This window comes from Eptatretus burgeri, chromosome 2 (genome assembly GCF_056783735.1).
Source record: "Eptatretus burgeri isolate ZD-2024b chromosome 2, Ebu_testis_v1, whole genome shotgun sequence".
Classification (NCBI taxonomy): domain Eukaryota; kingdom Metazoa; phylum Chordata; class Myxini; order Myxiniformes; family Myxinidae; genus Eptatretus; species Eptatretus burgeri.
Window position 1 is genome coordinate 30,755,287 of NC_140962.1, and position 10,866 is coordinate 30,766,152.

The window sequence follows — 10,866 nt, forward strand, 5'->3', positions numbered from 1 at the left end:
TAATCGCACAATGAACGGCACGACACGGGGCGGGGGCTCCCAGCCACCGATTCAGACCACGTGGTCGCGGCATGCGCCATGGCAGGCGTGGCAGGACGCCTGCGCATGCATTGGCAGGCTTCAGACACAATTGTCGGAGGCCTTGGAGCAGTGGAGGTGTGGTGATAACTGTATGGGGGAATTGCATTCATTTGCCTTTGAATTGGACGAGGCACGGCGGCGCGTAGACGTGGTTCATGAGGATTGGGTGCACAAGGAGTCACAACAATTAGCCGATGCATAGGAACGAATTCGGGAGCTGGATAAGGACTTAGCCAACACAGGCGAGGTACTCGCTGGGGGAATGATGAAAGTAGAGCGTCTTACCCTTGTGTTGGAACGAGCGGAGAGCGAACTGAATAAAAGAATAGATGAGGAGCAAATTAGTAACTTCCGGGATAGGAAGAGCTTGGAGGAAGAATGGAAAAAAAGGAAAAATGTGAACACGATTTGGAATTGAAACAACTGAAGGAAGAGGTAAGATCAGGCAATCAGATAAGGGAGAGCCTGGAACAGGAGATAGAAAGAGGAGTGAAATCTCTGGAGCAAAGGAAGGAAGAATTGTTGGAAAAGTCAAGACAGTTCAAAGAACTACAGGGAGAAATGAGGAAAGTAGAGGGGAGTACCCATGAGTTGGAACAAGAGAAGAGCAAACTGAACAAAAAAAATAAAGGAGATGAGCAAAAGAATGGATGAAATGAGGAAGGAGAATGTGAAAGAGGTGTGCAGATGAGAAAGGAATTAGGAAAAAAAAGCTTCTGAGTTATGGAAACACCAAAGCAGAGAGAGGGAACTACAGAACGAACTGAGGATGTTAAGAGAGGAAAGAAAGAGAACGGAGAATGAAACGTTGAGGAACCACACTGTGCAGATCGAACAGTTAGAAGCAGAAGCAAGATTAAAGAATGAGATGCAGGAAAGAGTATTGAAAGAAACAAGATTGGAGAAGGAAGAACATGAGAGACAGTGGGAAACGAAACAAAAGGAAAGACAAGAACAACTTAAAAAGAAAGCAAGGTTGAAGTACGCGGAGATGGTGAAAGAATGACGAATGAAACAGGAAAAGGAGATAAGCCAATTGAAAGAAACGGTGAGATTGAAGAAGAAAGAACGTGAGAGACGGTGGGATAGAAAACACAAACAATATGAGTTTGAAATTAACCAACTGAAGGAGAGAGCAAAATTTGAGTCCATAGAGATGGAAAAACTTTGGAAAGATAACGAACAACTCAAAAAGTTCGGAAAGGAAGAACAACTCAAATGGAGCCAGGAAGTAGAACAGCACAATGATAGGGGATGTGTGATATCACCACAGGGAGGAACGTTAGTGGTGTGGGACTTGATTGACATCACTTAGCGGATGAAACAACAATTAGGGCAAACCCTGATAAAGGAGACACAAATAAAAATGGAGACTGTGGAAATAATAGTGGGAGCCCAGGAGTCTGAGACGTGTTGGGCGAGACTCGTGAAGGTGATGGAGAAAGTGATGGAGAAGGAAAAATTAAATGGGGTGACTGAGACATGCAGGAGACACATAGAGACGAGGGAGATGCAGCAATTAAAAGAAATAACAGAGACACGGGAGATAGAGGGTGGATTAAAAGAAACTAAAGAAGAGCACACACATAGAGTTGGCGAGGGACAATGAGGGGGAGCTTGGGGAATGTCCTATGACCCGGTGCGAACAGCAGGATAGCCTCCTTCAGGAACGAGGGGAGACGCTATGCTCCCTTGAAGCGGATCGCGACAAGGTGAGTCCGGTCGAGCTTTGCGAGTTAGAGGGGGCGAGTGCTGTGGACTGGTACACGCGAAGCTTTGGGGGTATGGAGGCCCCGACACCCCTTGTGGTAGCGCAAATTCCCAGCGTGGTTGGCCCGATGTGTGTGGCGAAGTGCGTGTGGAAACGCATGCATAGCGTGGGTGAAAGGCCGTGTGTGAGAGAAACAGCGTGTGTGAGGTCGCTTTATGTAAGAGAGATGATGGTTGGTATGCGAGAACATGCAACCGCATGTCCGAGTGAGAGTGTCATGGTAGGGTGTGTGAGCGTCATGGCACGCGAAAGTGCGTGTGTTGAATGGCGACGAAGACGGCGACAGATGTGGGACGAACGCCGAGTAGCGGCCGTAGCTGTTTTGGTAACCGTGCCAGATTCGCACGGCAGCGTGCGCGGGGTCCGTGCTGTGATTCGTACTAGGCCGCCGCGTGCGCGCCTGCGCGAGTGAAATCCGGTCCGGAAACACACGCGGTGGATGTTAGCCGATCCCACAGACGGACAGAAGCTAGGCTGGGATATGAATTTGGAACGGACGGGTTCTCCAGGCGAGCGTGTTTGTAAAGCTCCAACGAGCATAGCACATGTGCTCGCGTGGGGAACCCCTCGAAAAGCGAGGCTTGCTTGGGATGTGCAGAGTGACGTCGTGGCTGCACTGTCTCGCACCTCCGCCTCGATGCAGCCGCCACCAAGCAGAGGCATGATGTATGGCCCAGATCGCTTGGGCCACATGGCGTATGGCCGAAGCAAGCACATTGATCAGCATCAACCGCAGCATGCCGGGGTGCCCGAGCGGGCATGCGGGGCCGACGTGGCCCTCGGCCAGTCACCGGACCATGGCCTGGGAGTTCGGTGCAGGGCGGTTCATGTCGCGGTGTTCGGAGCAAGACAATTCCACAGCTCGGCGATGTCTCACCGGATGTAAAATGAGGCTGCTTTCGGCCATGGTGGCTGGGTCGTGCTGTGGCCAGGGTCCAATGGGAGTGTCCAATTCAGGTGACGACTCATCGCTTTGGGTCGTCGCCCCCACCCTGCACCGTCGGACTTATAAAGGACGGATAGCGAAGCCGTCCGTCATCCTCTTCCTCTTTGTTTGGCCTTGGATCAATCTCTGCATGCACCTGTTGCCCCGCCTTCTCCACCTGTCTTTCGTCGCTGGACAACCCACTCACCTGGCTCCACCTAAAGTCCTCCCTCACACCAAACGGCCTCGTCCTTTCTCACGGACCGCATGCGCTGCGCCGGCACCGTACCCAAGCAGATGGCGTGCCAACTCTCAAGGAGGGATAGTTCAGCGGAGAGTCCCCCTAAAATCACCAACCACAGTGATTAATTTTTGCAGGTAATTCACCAAGTGTAATTTTGGTTCTGTAAGAAGTGCTCTCTTGAAATGCTCCAGGAAGATAGATTTTGGAAGTATTGAAATGACTGAACCTGTGTTCACCAGGAATTTAGTTAAGCACATCTGTCCATCAGATGTGCAAAGATGAACATCACAAAATAGGTTCCCTCTAATTTGGTCAGAGGCATGTGTGTTTATGCTTGAAACAGTCACATCTGGTATAGAAACTTCACACACTTGGTGTTTGTGCTCTTTACTGTGACATATTTCAGTAAAATGTCCAGTTTTTCCACACTGCCTGCGATTTACATAATTTGCGGGGCATTTGGGGGTAATTGGCCAAGTGAATTGTAGATCCACATCACAATGCCTGGTGTTGGCGCAGTGGTTAGGGCAGCGGCTTGGGATCCAAAAGGTTCTGAGTTCAAGCCCCGTTAGGCCACTGAATTAATACACCAGGGGGTTGACTCCGCCTGTCATCCTTCCGAGGTCGGCGAATGAGTACCAGTATACTGGGCCGGTGTATACCCCGGTTAAAATAGGTGTACCATATCCCTGTGTCGTAAGAGGCGACCAGGGTTGCGTCAGGAAGGGCATCCGGCGTAAAACATATGCCAAATCACGATGCGGATCATACGGATGATCCGCTGTGGTGACCCCTAATGGGAGCAGCTGAAAGAAGAAGAAGAAGAATTGTAGATCCACATCGCTAGTATGTACTCCCTTGGTGTACCTGTCGAGCCTGTGGAAATGTTGGCTTTAAAGGTTCATTTGAAGTGTTCCTGAGTATGGTGGTGTGTCTGTATCGCTTCCCTCGAGGACGTTCTGGTGTTGTATTGATATCCTGAAAGGATGTTGCCATGCTGTATGTGATTGCTTTCGCTTCCACCATGACTGATTTGATTTGTCCCGCCATTACAAGGGCTTTCTGCGGTGTAAGGTCCGGTTCCAAAAGCAAACGTTAATGTATGCGAGCTGTAAGGGGTTGTTTTTTTCCCACAAGCTGATCTATCATTTCATCAGAGAGATTGCTAAATTCACAATTAACGACAATCTCACGTATATCCGCAACGAACCGAGTTGTCGATTCACTCAGCCTCTGTACTCGCTGATGAAACTTATTTCGTTTGAAAACAATATTCACTTTTGGCATGAAAAGGCTGTTAATGCGGTGAGAGCAGCAGCATATGTGTCCTCAGCAACTGGGAGATTATAGAATAAACGCTGCCCTTCAGCTCTAAGACAGCGTATAAGCAATGCTCACTTCCTCGCATCCGACAGTGCCTCGTTATTTACTGCTAGCACGAAGTTCTCGAACATGTGCATCCAAGATGTAAAAGGTACCGAAGGTTTACCCAGACTTTGTAAGAATGCAACCGGTGGTGTAAGAGCCTGGTAAGACATCCTTGCCACTTTCATCCAATATCCTCGTCGCTGATATGTTGTATAATAATGGCAGCAGACACACAGGCCCTTGAGCTCAACCGTTTTTAATGGCGAATCACTCCCTTTCTCTCCACGCCTCTCACTCGTCACTTCCGGTTCCGCTTCCTCATTTCTGGTCCATCATGCATCACTTAACATTCACCTAACTCCCAATATCACATCAAGCCCATCAGAACGCACAGTTGTCACGCATTATGTTATGTTACGTTACACAAGAAAGCGTGACGTTATGCAAATTACTAAAAAAATAGCGTTACGTAGTTTTTGAGCGGCACCACATTGGGGTTAAGCAATCTGCGACCGTGTGACAAATCACGTTGTTCTGTGAAAACCGTGGCGGAGGTTGACATGGATAATTAAATAGGTGTCGAGATAATCTTCTAATAGCACAGTAAAGGTGTGTTTCCAAATTACGCAGTTCATGTTTTGAGAGTGCTTTAAAACACATTTCCCAATTGGCCCCTTACCGGATTTTGCTGCTGGTTGTGACCACAGTGTGGTCATTCCTGTCCAGTTATACTGATTTTGATAGTAGTTGAATTTTCAAATCCTGCAAATGCTTGTTTTCTTAGTCGATATTTACATCATTGAAAAATTGGTGTAAATTAATTTTCATATTTTATCATGTATCAATGCAAGTTATACACATCAAAAAAGCAGCTCAGATCAATATGAGAGGGAAAATGATCCTGCGTGTCGAGGTTTAAGCTGCCGATCTTCAATCTATGATCCCCATTTTCTATGTCGTAACGCATGTATTGTATAATCACTTGGTATTGAGACATCAGCAAAATACCATACATTTACATAAAATTTGCAGAAATTTACCTAAAAATTACATTTGAAATTAACTAATATGAAAGCAAAGCTTGCAATATGGAAGGCTCCGGAAAAAACAAACAAACATATCCGGTCCAAAAAAGAAAAGCTGCCAATTAAATCATTAGAAATACATTGAATATGAAATTAAATGCTACCTTTGCATAAATTAGCATAAAACTCATTGAAGACATTTATCGATAAATAGTTAACATTGAAATATTATTTATCTGGGACAAACATGGAAATACACACAAAATTGAAGCTCCCATACCAACATTCTTTTCCGTTCAAAGAGTATGCTTAAAATGCATATAATTTGCTGAAATTATCATTTTAATCATTGTAGCCAATTACAGGTTTGGTGGCACCTTTGGCAAAATTAATACTATTGATACTATTGATAGAAATCACATCAAGGGAAAAAAAATGTTGCTATTTTCTGGTCTGCACCCTGAATTCAGTTAAGCTGCCTGACTAATAGGGCCAAAAACGATGCACAGTATTGTATGTGGTGTCTTTAGCACAATGATGAGGACAGATGGAGAGAATCAAACACCATTTATTCCATTGAAGCAGGCCTCACTCGGCCGGGCCAACAGCGGTCTTACTCGGCCAGACACAATACAACACTGTGCAGTACAGCATAGCATGATATTTCAAAAACGTTGTTGACAGGTTATGACAAAACTATGTGGATGAGTTGGTTCAGTGAAAAGAACAAGTGGATTATATTTTGATTGAGATCCAGATCTAGATCTGGCAGATCAATGGGCTAAAACGTTCAGGCTGGCAGAGGTATGCGTTCGAGTAAGTCTCACCCCAAGGGGATCACAAGTGGATGTGATCGACTATTGCAATGTTTGTGTGTGTGTGTGTGTGTGTGTGTGTGTGTGTGTGTGTGTGTGTGTGTGTGTGTGTGTGTGTGTGTGTGTGTGTGTGTGTGTGTGTGTGTGTATATGTGTGTGTGTGTGTGTCCATGTCTATATATTTAGGGTACCCCATTGTTTTTGTATGAATTCGTCTTTTTTTTCTCCCCCCGCCTCCCCACCCTCTCACTTTTTCACCTTTATCACCTCCGCCGACTGAAGGTGGAAGGTTTTGATGAAACTTGACCACAACCTTAATCATGCATGATGTACCAAAGGGTATCAACCACATAAAAATGTGTCCTTAAATGAGGTCTACTGGAGGGTTTTGACCCCCCCCCCCCCAAAATCGGTATTTGCTTTCTTCTCCAAAACTACACAAACGACTTCGACGAAACTTGACCACAACCTTCATCACCCATGATGTACCAAAGTTTATCGTCTGCACAAAAATTTTGTTCATGGCATTAAAAAAATTCAGGGTCTAAGGGGGTCTGCTCAGGGTTTGAGTGACTGTTGCTCCTGATCCCGGTGAGCTTCAGGACAGGCTGTCCTATTTTTCATTTATTTGTTTGTTTGTTTGATAAGTGGCAAAATAAATTTTTGCGAAGAACGTTGATCTGTTCTGTTGGTTTGCTTGTTTGTCTGCTCGTCTTCAGGTCAGTCTGCTCATCTACAGGCCAAACCGCTCAGCCGATCGTTCTGAAACTGGGAGATTGTCGGTGCCATCCTTGCGAAGGTCGATCGACAGTCAACGCGATGGCAAGATGTAAACTATTCAGCCTAGTGGAGGTATGCGCTCCATCCAGTGCCGTTCGTTCCACCGTGCCACTCCATGAGTGATTTTTAGTTCACCAGAACTTTAGTCAGGTGAGCTTATGCGATCGAGCAGTATCCGTAGGTGAGTGAGTTAGTTAGTGTCAGTCAGTGACTCAGTGAGTCAGTCAGTCTGTAAATACTTCAGTCATTATCGCTTGAACCAAACAAACGATTTTGATGAAATTTGGCCACAAGCTTCATATCTGATGCCTGATTAAGGTGTATTGACTGCATCAAAATCTTTTATAATATGCTAGGAATGCAGAGCTTTGTAACGATTTGAATTCCTTGCGAGAAGATGCTGTTGGCTGCGTGAAGTGGAGAGACACGGAGCAGGGGGATGTTTAATGTGCAAGGATGATAAGTCTGGGGATTGATAGTGAATCACAGGCATATTAAATACAAATAGCCTGTTATATGAGCAGCATTGCCGGATTTATAAAAATTAAATCACGGAACATAGATTTAATCTCAGCTCAGCTATGAACTATAATTGCTTACATGTCAAATACTGGGTCAGGAATCGAACCCAGGCGAGACAGCTCAGAGGCAGAGTTGACCCTCCATTTGGGACTATAGGGAACGGCCTTGCACCTGTAGTCCTGAGGGAGCCATCAGCTCTGCTGGTCTTTGTGGGTTTGGAATAAAAAAAAGGAGGAGTGACATTCCAGCTGTGTGTGTGATGACTATGGGTTGCGGAAAGTCATGTACGTAGCTGATTTCGTTTTCAAAGCAGCACAGTGTGTTGAGAATGTTGCATGTGAACCATGAGTCACAAGGTGTTTGGTCACCATGGTCACGCTGAGGTTGATGATGCCGTCACACCAGGTTAAAGGCTCATAAAATTGTTGAAATTGAATTGTTAAAATGGCTACATAATACATACGCGACTGAGTTGAGCACTGAGATTGCACGGGTGTCCGAAGGGAAGGGTCGGTTTCAAATCACCTTTTTGATAAGCTCAGTTAACATCCAAGCCGTGCCAAGAGTGCCGTGTATTCAAGCCGTGCCGTTATTCTTTTAAAAGCAAATTTGTATAGTATATTTTATTGTATCCATGGAAGTCACGTGATATTGGTGGAATTTGAATGATGTGGATTGTTCGTCCTTGCCCCACAAATGTGCATGCATATAATATATGGATGGATGGTTGCGCAGTGAGAGGTATTTTGCAGAGGTATTTTAAGATCACACGTTTTAATGTAGGATGGTTTTGATCGAGCGCCGTGTTGGTTGGCAGGCCAGGCAAGCGAGAGCATAACCCTCCATTGCAGTAAATCAGAATAAGGAGATAAAACGTGATAGGTTGTAGTTACTGATGCTGTCGTTGCCGGGGAGGTGAATACAACCAACATGGTGGTGTGCATGGCATTATGGGATAGCTCTTTTTTTCATTTTCATTTTCTAATGGTCATACAAAAATACCCCCCAGAGGTAAACACTGCCCAGACGCGTCCGGAGACAAACACCACCCGGACAAGTCCCAGAGAGAGAGAGAGAGAGAGAGAGAGAGAGAGAGAGAGAGAGAGAGAGAGAGAGAGAGAGAGAGAGAGAGAGAGAGAGATATATATATATATATATATATATATATATATATATATATATATATATATATATATATATATATATATATATATATATATATATATATATATATATATATATATATATATATATATATATATACATATATATATATATATATATATATATATATATATATATATATATACATATATATATATATATATATATATATATATATATATATATATATATATATATATATATATATATATATATATATATATATATATATACATATATATATATATATATATATATATATATATATATATATATATATATATATATATATATATATATATATATATATATATATATATATATATATATATATATATATATATATATATATATATATATATATATATATATATATATATATATATATATATATATATATATATATATATATATATATATATATATATATATATATACATATATATATATATATACAGCCTGGTGTGTTGGCGCAGTGGTTAGGGCAGCGGCTTGGGATCCAAAAGGTCCTGAGTTCAAGCCCCGTTGGGCCACTGAATTAATACACCAGGGGGTTGACTCAGCCTGTCATCCTTCCGAGGTCGGCGAAATGAGTACCAGTGTACTGGGCCAGTGTATACCCTGGTTAAAATAGGTGTACCATATCCCTGTGTCGTAAGAGGCGACCAGGGTTGTGTCAGGAAGGGCATCCGGCGTTAAACATGTGCCAAATCACTATGCGGATCGGATGATCCGCTGTGGCGACCCCTAACGGGAGCAGCCGAAAGGAGAAGAAGATATATATATATATATATATATATATATATATATATATATATATATATATATATATATATATATATATATATATATATATATAGAGTCGGGGAGTTATCAGAAAGCATGTTATGCTTTATGAACAACACACACACACACACACACACACACACACACACACACACACACACACACACACACACACACACACACACACACACACACACAAACACACAAACACACAAACACACAAACACACACACACACACACAGATACATGCTCGGCCGATGTCAGCAATTTTTCGGGAATCAGCAGATTGGAGTCAATGTGATGACTGGCTACAGTATGTACTGTATACAACCCAAAAACCTTGAATAGTCTTCACCAAAAAACGTTACATTTAGACAGATGTTTCAGGGAGATGTTTATAAACATTTTTCTTGATAAACAACGACGTGTGACGGGTGGAAAAAAATTGGCTCAGCAATTTAGAAAACACGTTAATCCTGCAAATGGCTCAGAAATCTGGCGTTATCAAATATATATTTGCTTTGAAACTCACAAAGAGAAACATATCACCTTTGTAAAGCAAATCCGATAAACAAATACTTTAAAAACAGGTGCGAGGACAAAGGAAAACCTGATAGAAGCTCCATAAGATACGGGATGAAACTTTGCCACCACGGTGCCCGTAACAGGCATGGCATGTCCACACACCCGTGGAGAGTCCGTACAAATCCAAATCTACCCACATGTACTTCGTCCATGTGTGCCGTATACATACATTTATTTACCTTACAGTAACTGTGGATTGTACATCCCGATCGGGACATGAACTGTACAGCTCATTAAGTGGCTTCAGCACTCAAGCACTCCAACGGAATGCCTGGCTTGGTAAGTGATTACCAATTGACGTCAATACAACTATGCACCTGCAAATTCCCGTGCAATGTCTGAATTGGACATTGTTTGGACGTTTAGACACTACTATATAATTGGACACTACTATATAAAACCTAAAATCATGGGCGGATGGTGAAGCCTCGGTTGACCCATGTGAGTATGTCTATGAATTATGTATGATTGGACAATGACTACGTCTATTAATTACAGAGTATTGGAATGTACCATTTAGACATTTAGACCTTTATACCCCTTCGAACTTTTTCACCCCTTTCAACCTTTTATGACCATTTAGACTTTTTCTCCCTTTAGACCCTTTTTGACTTTTTCGACCCCTTAGATCTGAAGACATTTACACACTTCATATTGCTGAGACCCCTTGACCGTTTGACCTTTGACAATTAGACCCTCTTTATTCACTTTAGACCCCTTAAACGCTTTTGACCTGTAACTACTGCCGGAACATACCCTTTAGACCTATAGTAGACCCCTTAGATGTTTCAGACTCTGT

The 10,866-nt window shown here is 43.1% G+C and overlaps 1 protein-coding gene across 5 annotated transcripts in view; it reads right to left on the reverse strand.

Moving 5' to 3' along the window:
* The window catches only part of KYNU (kynureninase), a 117,824-nt gene extending 107,488 nt beyond the window's left edge, over nt 1–10,336 (reverse strand). The window contains exon 1 of one of the 5 annotated variants that reach the window (XR_015050731.1): nt 10,247–10,330. The gene's annotated coding sequence lies outside the window, so the exon portion shown is untranslated. Of the gene's footprint in view, nt 1–10,246 lie in introns of all 5 variants that reach the window. The other 4 variants (XM_085852236.1, XM_085852222.1, XM_085852209.1 and 1 more) reach the window with 4 other exon arrangements.
* Nucleotides 10,337–10,866: the final 530 nt, after the last annotated feature.